Source organism: Haliotis asinina, chromosome 16 (assembly GCF_037392515.1).
Source record: "Haliotis asinina isolate JCU_RB_2024 chromosome 16, JCU_Hal_asi_v2, whole genome shotgun sequence".
In the NCBI taxonomy this organism is placed as follows: Eukaryota; Metazoa; Mollusca; class Gastropoda; order Lepetellida; family Haliotidae; genus Haliotis; species Haliotis asinina.
Window position 1 is genome coordinate 17,959,554 of NC_090295.1, and position 14,359 is coordinate 17,973,912.

Below are 14,359 nucleotides of genomic sequence, written 5' to 3' on the forward strand. Positions count from 1 at the left end.
AGAAACACCCTCTCATTTGACACGTGACCTGACATCCGGGCATGCCTTGAGGGGACTAGGTGGGACAACAGACAATGTATGTATTGACTGTTTGAAATAAGAAGTTAAGACTGTTATAGTTATGTTTACGTCGTCTTGGGACTTACGATACCAATAGATCTTAATCATGTTCCGCTGACAAAGTGACAGCTTTAAATGGGAATCTATTCAGTATGTTGTCACCTATAATCTTCCTGTTAGCACACAGGTGTTTTATTGCAGTAAACAGTAGATTTTTTTAAAAAGATTCATTTTACTAAAGACTAATGTAATTAATACTGAGACGAAGTATGTTTGAATATGACAGTCTTGATTGAATTATTTTCAGCTTAACGTTAAATACTTATCATGTCGATTATTTAGCAATCATTAGGGTCAAGTTTAGCATGCTGTCGGGAAATTTCTTCACGAATTTATCCAGATACAATATTTACTATATTTTAAGCCACAAACAAATTTGAAGTATTTCAACAATACCCAGTTCGTTTGGAAGTGAATTTTCAAAATTAGCCAATATTATCAGAAGAAGTGGCAGCTACCTTCATTGTGGTAGTTAGAAAAGTAACTGAAATTCCATGTCAGCATCTTTGCAAAAGGTGATGTGAAACTAAACTCATTCACTCAATCAGCATCTGATTTCTCTTTCACACATTATATAAGCTTACATTTTTTGACTTTATAGACTTTTCATAAATGAATACACTATACAGTCGTTAAGAAACATTTTTCTTAGCTTTTTCACTAAATTTTGCGTTTTTACTAAAACTTTCAAATAGTATTATTTGTATTATATAAGTTACTTGTGTTAAAAAACAGGTATATTTCGTTTTCGACCTTTAAGAAAAAATATCAAAATTTAGTTCATGTCATAACCCAGTCAGTATCACCACAGGTTTGTATCTGTAGTAACCGATGTCTCACACAACAAAGTTCTTTGTAGTGACAAATTATTTCAGATGTATTTTTAAAATTTTTAAAAATTAAATCGTGCCTAATAAAAATTCCTCGTGACGTCAACATGAGACGTTTTGTCTTGCAATCAATGACATGTTCTTATGAACCGAAAACTGTCATTCATGACCTCAGAAAAGATTTAAATAACATTCTGGTTTCCAAATCAAAATCAACATATAAGCGACTAAACACCTGGGAAGTTCCATATTTTGGTTTGTATTATATATTCCAGACTTCAGGTGAACCACTGATGAGATTTTGAATGAAACTTTGTGACACGATGAGTTACGAATTTCCGAGCAACTGGGATTAACGCCATTGGACAAGTGATTCATAAACAAATGCTCTTGGCAGTTTCATTTTTTCAGATAGCTCAGATGCCTTGTAATTATTATAATCGTCACTTTTATTACCGTATAAGTAGATGGCCATAAGCGAGTCATCATTAGCGAGATTTCCATAGATTTACACGTTAATTAACTGTTGCGATAATAATTTTCATAAACTGAGTATAAGTCTTTTCATTTTGATACTTTTCAAACGTCTTGGAAATCATCCTCGGCTCCGTGCACATAATTTGATTAGTTGATTAATAATTGAAATTATAGTGGCAGTTAGAATGACACCTGATTAAGCACCATACATTAGTGCAACTTTTAATCTATTCCATTGGCAGCCATGTTAAACCTGACTGGAATGTCTGATATATGTAGTTTAAATAATTGCTGTAGATAAGGATTGAAAGCAATTTGACCGAAAATAAATTTATGAAACTTATTCTTTCAAGGGTTAATTAACATGCACGTCTATGGGATTTTCACAGTGATGACTCCCTTATTACCAACTACTGTTTATTAATGAAACAACAATTGAAAAGCCATTTCAAAATCGTAAAATAAGTAAGTTATCAGGTGAAAGTGTGGTGAAAGTTATAAATCATACATGCACAATACCTTATCACTTCTGTACCATCATAAAGCCAGTTAATATCGTGACAGACAATTGCAGTGACACTATCCACGATATTATTTTCCTGTGACTGGTATAACCATTAAATGTAAAGATGTATACTCGTCTCTCATAGGTGTTGCTGGTAAAAATATTTAACAAGCACCGTCGAGGTCATGACCATTGATGTATGAGGTGACCCATTAGCAGGTGTCCACATTTCTCACCGGTTTCACCCACGGGAATCATGCTTACCTCTGTGTGCCTCATGTACATGTGTAAGGTAAACATGTTAACAACCTTCACAGACATTACTTGAGGGGTCAGTAATATAACGATTTCCTCTACACCATCCATCGATCAACTCAAAGCCTTAGCGTACAGAAAAAGTTTCTCCTTTTCTCTGTTAAAAGGACACGGTCCAGATGATAACCCACAACCATCAAGAAAGTGACCCAGTAATTTACTAAGAGCCTTTGCTCCGGAGATATCCACGGGTCAAGTCTTATATGTCGTATGAAGGCCTTCCGTATACAAATATACAAATAATTATTACAACGATGAATATAGCATCGGTACATTTTAACCTATAATTCAACATAACACATAAGGGACACGATGAAATACAAATAAAATATCCATGCAGTTGTTAGAAAGCATAACAATTCATGAAAGTGATAGACAGACGGATTGACGTTGTACATTTGTGGTATATGAAGTTTCTTAGATAATCACAGCATTCGCATACAAGTTTAAAATGAAATTTATCTTCAGTTCGTTTATTACAAATGGGTTAATACACTGATTAAAATAAAAACTGGGCTACGTGTGGTTTTGAGTATAGAATAAACAGCAGTTGTCATCCAAAACTAAGCTATATGGGGGATATCATGACGTCATCGTTACCATGACGTCATAATCAAATGCCACCACCTCATTTCTCTCTACCCATGACGCTGGTTAACTTAGCGCTGCCGCACAAAACAATCTTAGCGCTAAGACTACCTTAAGTCTATATTAAGGTATGGCATTTACGATCATCTTAGCGCTCAGACTACCTTAAGTCTATATTAAGGTATGGTATTCACGATCATCTTAGCGCTAAGACTACCTTAAGTCTATATTAAGGTATGGCATTTACGATAATCTTAGCGCTAAGATCGCTTTGTGAAACTCACCCTGTTCATTTTCCACTCAAGATTATTACAAAAACAGAAAGGAATTTCATATAGTTTATTTCATACATGGCAGACAATATTATGTGTTCTTTTGTCACCCGGAATAAAGCTATTTGTCTTCCAAATGGTATGACATGAAGCATCGAAGCCCTCCCAGCATCTGTTACTAGTTGACATGAGAATGTTATCCACGCATGATCTGAATGTAGCAAGTCGTCATCAAGCATTACCGACCCATCAATTACGGACACATGTGACCTTGGAATGACGTTGTTGATGACGGCACTGATGGATTGTCAAGGTTTGGCATAAAGTAAATACTTCCGACCTGACACAGTGACTCACCTGAGGGCCGCTTTTCGGCAAATACCCCAATTTAAGTCAGCAAAAGTTTTAATCTGTTATGAATGAGTATGATTTCATGCCGCTTTTAACAATATTTTATCAATATCTCGGTGTGGACAACAGTACTGGGCTTCACATTTTGTACCTATGTGGAAAATCGGCCTTAACCGCTAGGCTACCCCACCATTCCTTTCTCTGTTATAAATTTTTGATGTGTTTAATCATCTGAAAGTGCTGGGTGTGATCATATCAAAGCCGGATTTTTCCTCGCAGGATAGTTCGCTATATTCAGGTGTTATTCAATCGATGTTTGTTGGGGCATTTTTTTCCAGAAATGGGTCTTATTGTACCTATACATAAGAAGGGGGACACTAGAACAGCTAACAGTTACAGAGGTATCTTCCGCACGCTGTTCAAACACATTCTGAATAATAGACAAACATTTTGATGGCCCTGCTATGAAAAAAAATCATGGTTTTGGCCAAGGTTATAGCATTATAGGCAACATTTTTATCCTACAGTCTGTTATTGAACGATATCTCTCAAAACAGAGAGGAAACCTGCATGCATGTTTCATAGACCTTTCCAAAGCCTTTGACTTCGTTAATAGGGCAAAATTGTGGATTATTTTATGGCTTAACATGTATAAATCAATCCAAGCTCTCTATGCAAGCGTTAAAACGTGTGTCAAATTTAATAATAATTTATCAACATGTTTTGAATGTCTATTGGGTTTACGACACGTACATGTGTATCCTACGCCCGCTTCTTTTTTCCATTCTTATCAATGAACTTGCTTATGAAATCGAAACATGTTGCATACTAGGAATTCATCGTCATCCTGAACTTGTAGTCAGTTATTTCCTCTTTTATTTGCTGAATAATTATATTATGTTCTGACAATTGTTTGACGGTAAATATGGAAAAAAACTATGAAAAATGGTTCTATAATGGTATACGAATTGAGTGTGTTTCCTGGTACAAATATGTAGGTATTTTATTCAGTGGGACTTAGTAAATGTATGTCTGCAGGGTTTTCTTTGGTATTTTTAGGTCACTGTCAGTGTTTAAGCCATTACCTTTTGATTTGTTTTTTTAAAGATCTTCGATACCAAAGTTTGTCCAGTTTTATTATACGGCGCCGAAATATGGGGATTGAATGTAGTTAACGAAATAGAAGTTGTACATGTGCCAGCTTGTAGACGGTTTCTATGAATGAAATCCTCTGGTTATGATATCTATTATATATTTATACCATCAAGATGCCACTTAAAGTTTGGTGTAAAATATTACAAGTGTCAAATGAACGTTATGTAAAGAAATGTTATAATATGCCTGTACACATGGAAAGTAATAGTTGTAAGAGCTGGGCATCTAGGATAAGGCATATATTAGAAGTATGTGGATTTGGATTTGAACAGATGGTTCGAAGTGACAAGTTATTTCTAAACGAATTTTTATTTCTACTCAAAGTTTCATATCACCAGGACTCGCATTCTGCACTAATGAAGGGCACGGGAACATTTGAATACTCGTTGTTTAAAACTATGCTCGGTGTTGAATCTTATATCTTCACAGTTAACTATTTTTAACATAGACGTGCTCTTGTTCAGTTAAGATCGGCGTCACATAAACTACGAACAGAAACTGGCAGGTATGTCGGTGAGGCTAGACATGACAGATTGTGTAATATCTGTGAACTACCATATGCAGACGATGAATGTCACTTTTTACTTATTTGTGAGAAATATCAAGTGTCTGTACATACCTTTACAATTTTATGAATGTCCAACAACTGAAAAAATATGTATGTATACCAGGCTATGTATGTATACCAAGCTATGTTACTGAGACTTATATATACTGCTGACAAAAAATAAGGGCACAGATGAAATGACAGTGAATGTGAAATTGCTCTGAATGTCCACTAAATCAACTTTGGTCGTGAAGTTCAATATCTGGCGTGTCCACCATGTTGGGAAACATATTCACGGCACCTTGATGGCATAGATTAATTTCCGGATGGTTGCCCGTGGTATTGCCCGCCATTCCTCCTGAAGAGCTGCACCAAGTTGGACCAGATTGACGTGTCCCTGGCTCACACCCTTGGGCCGAGAGTGCCCAATAGATGTTCAACCTGGTACAGGTCTTTGGACCTAGAGGACTCTGTATGTCCTCTCGTTGGAGATAAGCTGTGACAATTTGGGCCCGATGTGGCGTGGCATTATCATCTTGCAATTCCAAATTCCTGCCGATGATTCTAGCCAAATGGAGCCACGACAGGGCGCAAAATATATTTAACTCAAGGATGTATATTTACATTCCAAAGATATTCTACATCCGGTCACGTGAGCTGATGTCCATTCGTGTGTTTGTTTACGACAGCATATATCAACGTGAACGTTATGATTTGCATACGTTGTGTGTTACAGTGACACACGTCCATCATACAGAATACTGTTGAGGGCCCTTAGGACGGTCACTCCGCTAGACGTCGGTTCTCATACAATTTCGAATGGTCTCAGTGGTAATCCTTGCAGGAATAACAAATTTCCGATCTAATGATGGCAAACTTGGCCCACTATTACGATTGTCACGAGCAATGACAGCCAAGCATGGCTGGGCACTTGGTCCGGTCTAGTAAAGTCATATTTGGTGGCCGCGCAATTTTGAACTAAAGCAGGTTCTTGAGTAAACGTTTATCACGGAATGTTGGATATTCTAAGAGCCATGTTTGGAAATTCAGAGTTATCTTTCCTTGAAATAGTACTAGACAATTTTATATCCATGCCCGTTTGCGCTTAGACAGGACCCAGTCGTAAACATGGCCATGAGAGGGGTTCGAGACGCCATCCTGAATGACACGAGTAGTTACGAATGGAAAGCGGCTACCAGAATTAAGCTGGGTCTCGTCTTGCATATCGCAAAGGGAGCCGGCAGCCAGCTTAGTATCGGAAGTAGCGTCTCGAAAGGCTTACAGATGATTCTATATACCGGAACATCTGTAGTGTGGCCGTGTTTAGTGTGACCAATGCATCTTGTACATGTTTCTTGTACAAGTTGTAAAAGTTTACAATATCTCCATCCGCCACCCTCTCTAAAAATTTGAATGAAGTATTGCAGTTGCAGTACACATTGATATCAGGGTGTTTATAGTGATTGTCAGTGGAAGCAGATAATTGAAGCGCTGGTAGACAAACTCAAAGCCAACAGTCGCTAGATTATAACAGAACGTGTGATTAGCGTTACCATCTCTGGGGGTCGTAAACAATCGCAGCAAAAGATAAAACGTTCAAGAAGTTTAGTGTTGTGACAGTTTTTAGTACTCGGGTTGTATCAAGAGCTACGAAAATTGTTCAGTGTCGTATTGGACATGTGTACCGTAATTGTCAAACGTTTGTAAAGGGTCATTGTTGCGTTATCGCCCCCTCAAAAATAAAACTTTAAAGCATCCGAAGTGAACATTACTGCAGCTTGTCGTATCGTTACACTTTGAAGGTTATTTCGTATATCTGCCAGAGGAGGTCACTGCAACGAGACGACAATGTTCAAGGTCAAGATATGTCATGTTATTGCGCCATTGCCTTACATAACTTCATTTAGTACTCTACACTGAGTGCGGTTAATGAAATCCTTCTCATTGCAGTTCTTCTTCATCACTCTCTTATCACTTCCGGTTCTAACTTCTGCGTCATCATTTGCTACTCAAATGATATTCTAATTCACACTTGAGCCTATCGCCTTTATCTCCTGTGAAATTCTTTTTACGCTACTCTCCCACCATCCTCTTGCTGGCCATCTTGCAGCACTCTTTCTCCCTCTCTCTCTCTCTCTCTCCACAAGGGTGTATAATAGCAATGTAATTTGCTTTGTGAAGTAATGTTAGTGGTGGAGTGGATTAATAGGCATTCTATATGGACGGCTTCTGAGACGGATTCTCTTACCCTTCTGCTTCTAAGCGGATGGGAATCTTTTAAGTTTACCTTATCTATGTCCACTGACAACATCCTTGCCCATTGCTGCTGCTGTTCTAACATCCTCAACATTCTTTAATGCAGACCTAACAATTCAAATCTGTCCCTGACCCCAATCTTCTATCGTGTATGTATTTTACATTTCTGATTTCTTGTGGCTCTATACTGTTCTCTCCAAAAAAAAGCGTATAAATCAATGTGCGGAAAAAACTTTCATTCTACAGAGCTCATTCTACCTTCACTGCATTGCCAGTAGGACGCCATGTTGTCACTCGGGCGCCATCTTGTCCTCCAAACACTGACGGCATCAAAGAACCATGTGTTGTTTAATTCAAAACATGCAATTGGAACGGAACATCCTCAAAGATAGTTATGATTTTTATGGCCTGAAAAGTGAAGTGCACTGAAATAACAGACTTGATCGGTTGAACACAAAATACCGGTGACGAATTATTTGACAGTTGTTGGCTGTTGTCCAAACAAACCCCAAACCATAGCAGGGTCATCGTTCACTCACTTTCACTGGGTCATGTTTCGCTCATCATTTGTGAAAAAGAGGTCCTCTTCTTTTGAGTGGCATTTTGAAGCTGCTATGATAAAGAAGAACCAGTTTTTTTATGGATAGACAGCTACTCATTGAAACTGAGACTTTAGCATCTACACCGAAATGCTATATCCACTGCACTAAGAAGTTGCCTATCCAAAAACATTCCTTTTACAATGTATGTCAAAAACTCAAAAGTAAATGATTGTGTTTTCCATATGTTATCCTGCATCTCTTTGATTACTCAGTCAGTATTATGGATTCTTCAAAATAACGAAATGTCGACAGAAATGTCACAAGAGGTGTGTGAGGTTGTCTTAGCATATTTTTAGAAAAATGCAGTTGTCATTATAGGACGTATATTTTATCTCACTATCGGAGTGGGTTATGTAGCTGGCCTTTGTTTTATGACACACACACACATACACACACACACACACACACATCTAAAACAATAGAAAACAACATATGAAACAATAACAACCATACACACAAACATACAACACACACACGCTCACACACGCACACACAACAGACACACACATTCTCTCTCTCTCTCCCTATCTCTCTCTCACACATACACATACACACACACGATGACAATCAAGAGCTGAAAAATTCACGGATGGCGTTTTCAACCAAGAGGTATCACTGTTAGGACGACGATTAAAGACAGGAGACAGGATCCATGTGCTGTTTCACGAGCAATATTCGCAGTGTTACGTATTCATCACGATCTGTCATGTTTGCATGTTCGTTACCAAGGACTGTTTTGATGCAGTTAAACGATATGTGATTTGTTTCTGAGGAAAGTCAAGACTTTGTATTCATCTGCGCAGTTTGTATTCATAAGTTTGTTGCTTAAAAGCGCACTCAACAATAAAACGTAAATAAATAACACATTGAAGACAAACGGTTCCTATTCAAGATATATGGAGAAAAGGCGTTCTCCTTTTACAGAAGACTGTCTGCAAATCTAAAAGTAGCAAAATGAGTTAGAGTTCCAGTTGATGTTTTCATTGCTGTTCCCTGTAATTTATGGTACAATTGTTAAGGTTGGCACGGGCAAGAAACTGCATAATTGGTACATGTGACGAGTGTGAGTCAGTAATATCGTCAGTTGTAAACCCAAGGTCAAACGAACCGTAGATGATTGAAAAGAGCTGATCTCGTTATGACGTCGCCTGACAACAGGCGTGATAATGACCGGCCGGGGACATTATCTAGTTACTGTGGCACTGGCGTTTTAGGGATAAGCCTATCCATTTTAGCTATAATACACAGCAAACCAATGGAGCATGAAACACTTTGTGTATGTTTGCTTTGTGTGTGTGTGCGTGTCTCTGTGTCTATGGTGGCATATGTGGTGGATTTTAATGTTCATGAGTGCGGGTGTGGGTGTGGGTGAGATTCTGGATGTAAGTGTAGATGTACATGTCAGTGGTATCAATTTCTCTTGTTCCAAGTCAATCAGACTGACTAATTGCCACAGGTCACACATGATCAAGAAAGACTACAAGTGAAATTGTTTCTCTACCTTCAATACCTCGAGGGTGATAGATCACCAGCTTAATGTCTCGTTTTTCTTCTCGCGCAACGATTCCTGTAATGACGAGATGTTATGTGACAGAACATTTATTCAAATGTGTATGTGACTGGATTTATGACTTTGAGAGACGAGCGGTAGTGACCGACATATATGGTTTACAAATCTAAGAATATAGAACGATGAGAGACAGTCTGCTGTAAACGTCACATATTACATCTCCAGGAGATACACGAGATGGATCAAGGTATCACTGTGACAGCTTCCTCAATGTAACAACTATCAGGTGATGTCTGAATACAGTGTCGCCTCGTCCTGGTTTGTTGCGCAACATCTTGTCCTTATGATGAACATACTCATTTTTCATTTCCGATTTGGATTCCAGTCAATGGAGTCAATTAATATCGTTGAGATAATAATGAAAAGAGTTTTGAGAGTGCCTCATCACTTCCTCGTGGCCATAGCTGTTTATACAGCAATCGCTCATGAAGGATGATTGGTGTATGGTGTGAAATTCGTACCTGTACGATTTTGATTTAAAATCAAACACTAGCAACTGTGTGATGCAAGATGACTGTCGAAATTAATGGCTTGACGACCTTCTTGAAAACCGTCAAAATCTAGAATGCTACCCTTCGCACGTGTATGTGGTAACTGTGTTGTGCACGTGTATCCGATGTGTTGTGTTTAGGGACGGTGCTAAAGGGAAATGTTGCTGTGTTCATATGTGTTTGTCTTGGTAAAGTTTGTTAGCGTACATACTTCCAATACAAATTGAAAGTTCAGGTTCCCCTGCTTTATTAATGGTATTTACAAGGACAGAGCTGCCTGACGTCGTTAAAGATCTACCTTTCAGAACACTCCAAATCAAAAGAAATATCGCCTTTGTCAAAGTAGGAACTACATTTACACGTTCAAAACATATGAAGCTAGCCCACGTCATCCTGACTCCAAAGACTAGTGTATCCTTACATTAAGGCATTATGCCACTGAGAAGGACGTTTTGTTGTGCATGGAGTTTCAAATTAGGAGAAAGACAGAGAAAACTTGAATTCGTTCAAATAGGTCTTTTCATGTACAGGGGACAGAGGTGTAGAGCTATGATTAAAACGTTCACTCTCCACGTCGAAGACACTGAGTTCGATTCCCTACATGGGCACAATGTGTTAAGCCCATTTCTGGTGTGCCCCGCTGCTGGACTATTGCTAAAAGCGGTGTAAAACCAAACTCACTCACTCACTGAAAACCCCCAGCGAAACAAGACAGAGAACCGGTTTGATGTGGAGCGTTCACGACAGCTCGGTAATTGTTAATGTTATAGGACGATAGCCTCCAAGCTATAATCTACCAGTTTAGATGTTGTAATATATGTAGAATCCTGCCAATCTGCCTCACGACGTACCCACAGGGGTAGAAGTGGTGTACTGTCAGCTCGGTAATGATATAGGACGATAGCCTCCAAGCTATAATCTACCAGTTTAGATGTTGTAATATATGTAGAATCCTGCCAATCTGCCTCACGACGTACCCACAGGGGTAGAAGTGGTGTACTGTCAGCTCGGTAATGTTATAGGACGATAGCCTCCAAGATATAATCTACCAGTTTAGATGTTGTAATATATGTAGAATCCTGCCAATCTGCCTCACGACGTACCCACAGGGGTAGAAGTGGTGTACTGTCAGCTCGGTAATGTTATAGGACGATAGCCTCCAAGATATAATCTACCAGTTTAGATGTTGTAATATATGTAGAATCCTGCCAATCTGCCGCACGACTTACCCACAGGGGTAGAAGTGGTGTACTGTCAGCTCGGTAATGTTATAGGACGATAGCCTCCAAGATATAATCTACCAGTTTAGATGTTGTAATATATGTAGAATCCTGCCAATCTGCCTCACGACGTACCCACAGGGGTAGAAGTGGTGTACTGTCAGCTCGGTAATGTTATAGGACGATAGCCTCCAAGATATAATCTACCAGTTTAGATGTTGTAATATATGTAGAATCCTGCCAATCTGCCTCACGACGTACCCACAGGGGTAGAAGTGGTGTACTGTCAGCTCGGTAATGTTATAGGACGATAGCCTCCAAGATATAATCTACCAGTTTAGATGTTGTAATATATGTAGAATCCTGCCAATCTGCCTCACGACGTACCCACAGGGGTAGAAGTGGTGTACTGTCAGCTCGGTAATGTTATAGGACGATAGCCTCCAAGATATAATCTACCAGTTTAGATGTTGTAATATATGTAGAATCCTGCCAATCTGCCTCACGACGTACCCACAGGGGTAGAAGTGGTGTACTGTCAGCTCGGTAATGTTATAGGACGATAGCCTCCAAGATATAATCTACCAGTTTAGATGTTGTAATATATGTAGAATCCTGCCAATCTGCCTCACGACGTACCCACAGGGGTAGAAGTGGTGTACTGTCAGCTCGGTAATGATATAGGACGATAGCCTCCAAGCTATAATCTACCAGTTTAGATGTTGTAATATATGTAGAATCCTGCCAATCTGCCTCACGACGTACCCACAGGGGTAGAAGTGGTGTACTGTCAGCTCGGTAATGTTATAGGACGATAGCCTCCAAGCTATAATCTACCAGTTTAGATGTTGTAATATATGTAGAATCCTGCCAATCTGCCGCACGACGTACCCACAGGGGTAGAAGTGGTGTACTGTCAGCTCGGTAATGTTATAGGACGATAGCCTCCAAGATATAATCTACCAGTTTAGATGTTGTAATATATGTAGAATCCTGCCAATCTGCCTCACGACGTACCCACAGGGGTAGAAGTGGTGTACTGTCAGCTCGGTAATGTTATAGGACGATAGCCTCCAAGATATAATCTACCAGTTTAGATGTTGTAATATATGTAGAATCCTGCCAATCTGCCTCACGACGTACCCACAGGGGTAGAAGTGGTGTACTGTCAGCTCGGTAATGTTATAGGACGATAGCCTCCAAGATATAATCTACCAGTTTAGATGTTGTAATATATGTAGAATCCTGCCAATCTGCCTCACGACGTACCCACAGGGGTAGAAGTGGTGTACTGTCAGCTCGGTAATGTTATAGGACGATAGCCTCCAAGATATAATCTACCAGTTTAGATGTTGTAATATATGTAGAATCCTGCCAATCTGCCTCACGACGTACCCACAGGGGTAGAAGTGGTGTACTGTCAGCTCGGTAATGTTATAGGACGATAGCCTCCAAGCTATAATCTACCAGTTTAGATGTTGTAATATATGTAGAATCCTGCCAATCTGCCTCACGACGTACCCACAGGGGTAGAAGTGGTGTACTGTCAGCTCGGTAATGTTATAGGACGATAGCCTCCAAGATATAATCTACCAGTTTAGATGTTGTAATATATGTAGAATCCTGCCAATCTGCCTCACGACGTACCCACAGGGGTAGAAGTGGTGTACTGTCAGCTCGGTAATGTTATAGGACGATAGCCTCCAAGATATAATCTACCAGTTTAGATGTTGTAATATATGTAGAATCCTGCCAATCTGCCTCACGACGTACCCACAGGGGTAGAAGTGGTGTACTGTCAGCTCGGTACCCAGGTACCCTCGGGAAACATATTGTCAACGATACACCCCCGGGGAACAGACAGACGACATTGTCTGTCAACTAGGTTACCATTTAAACAAAGAGGTTGTGATTAGATATGCCGTTTGTCGCGTATTTATCGAGTTTATTTACTTATTGCATGCATAATTTACAGAGAGCAAACTTAGCTTTGTTCCGGAGTCGAACAAGAGAACCGAAAAGAAGCGTCATCTTGGCATATGTAGGATCTTCATCTCTTTACCTGACTACACACACACACACACACGCACATGAAAGGTCCTCAAAGATGGCAATGGTTGGGTGAGTGAGAATGATTTTACACCGCTTTAAGGTGTAATCGATCCCGCAGTCTAAGTAAACTTAGAAGTGTTATTCGTTACACTCCTACACTGGGTCTACCAAAACCTAGTACCACGTCGCGTCAGAAGCTTGCATAGACTCATCGATACGGGTCTACGGCCTGACGATCCAACGCTTTAACCACTAGGTTACCCCCAAAGATGGTAATGAATGACCTGCGACAATTTGAAAAGTATCTGTATTGGAACGAACGGGTTATACTCGTATCGGGTTGATGACATAATAGACACAACAGAAGAATAATTCTAAAATATTTGTCTGAATATACGTACAGTAATTTCTGCAGGTGTAAAACATAAAATCATGGATGCATGAAAGGTGAGTCCAGATATTTTTTCTTCCCATAACTCCTCTATCTGCGCAAGATCTTCGCCGTTCAACGACGAAACATATACTCTTTGAAAAAGGTAGGGGAACCTGAACTTTGAAGTCTGGTAGAAAGAAAACCCACTGACGAACGTCACAATGACATTCATCTTGTGTATGCAGCATCATTTCACGTTATCACCACACGCAAACATAATGCATGAGTGGCACGTGCACAACATGGGAGCCTCCTACACACGGTCATTATGAATCTTGACGTTTTTCAGGCAGGTCACTGCAGACCATTTTTCTTTGCATCTGTGCATGGTCGGGGTTTTCAGGGTCAAATCAAACACTACTGACTGAAAATTGTAAACCTGACTTTTCATGTCATACTTCAGTCACCTTACAAGTGGGATACCTGAACGAACAACTTTGATTTGTATGAAATCCATGTGGTGACGTATTCTCAAAACATCCATTATATATATTTCGACAATCGTACATTGAAAGTACAGTTCCCCGACGTTTTTGAGGGGTATATGTACATTACAGAATCGATTGTATAGACCA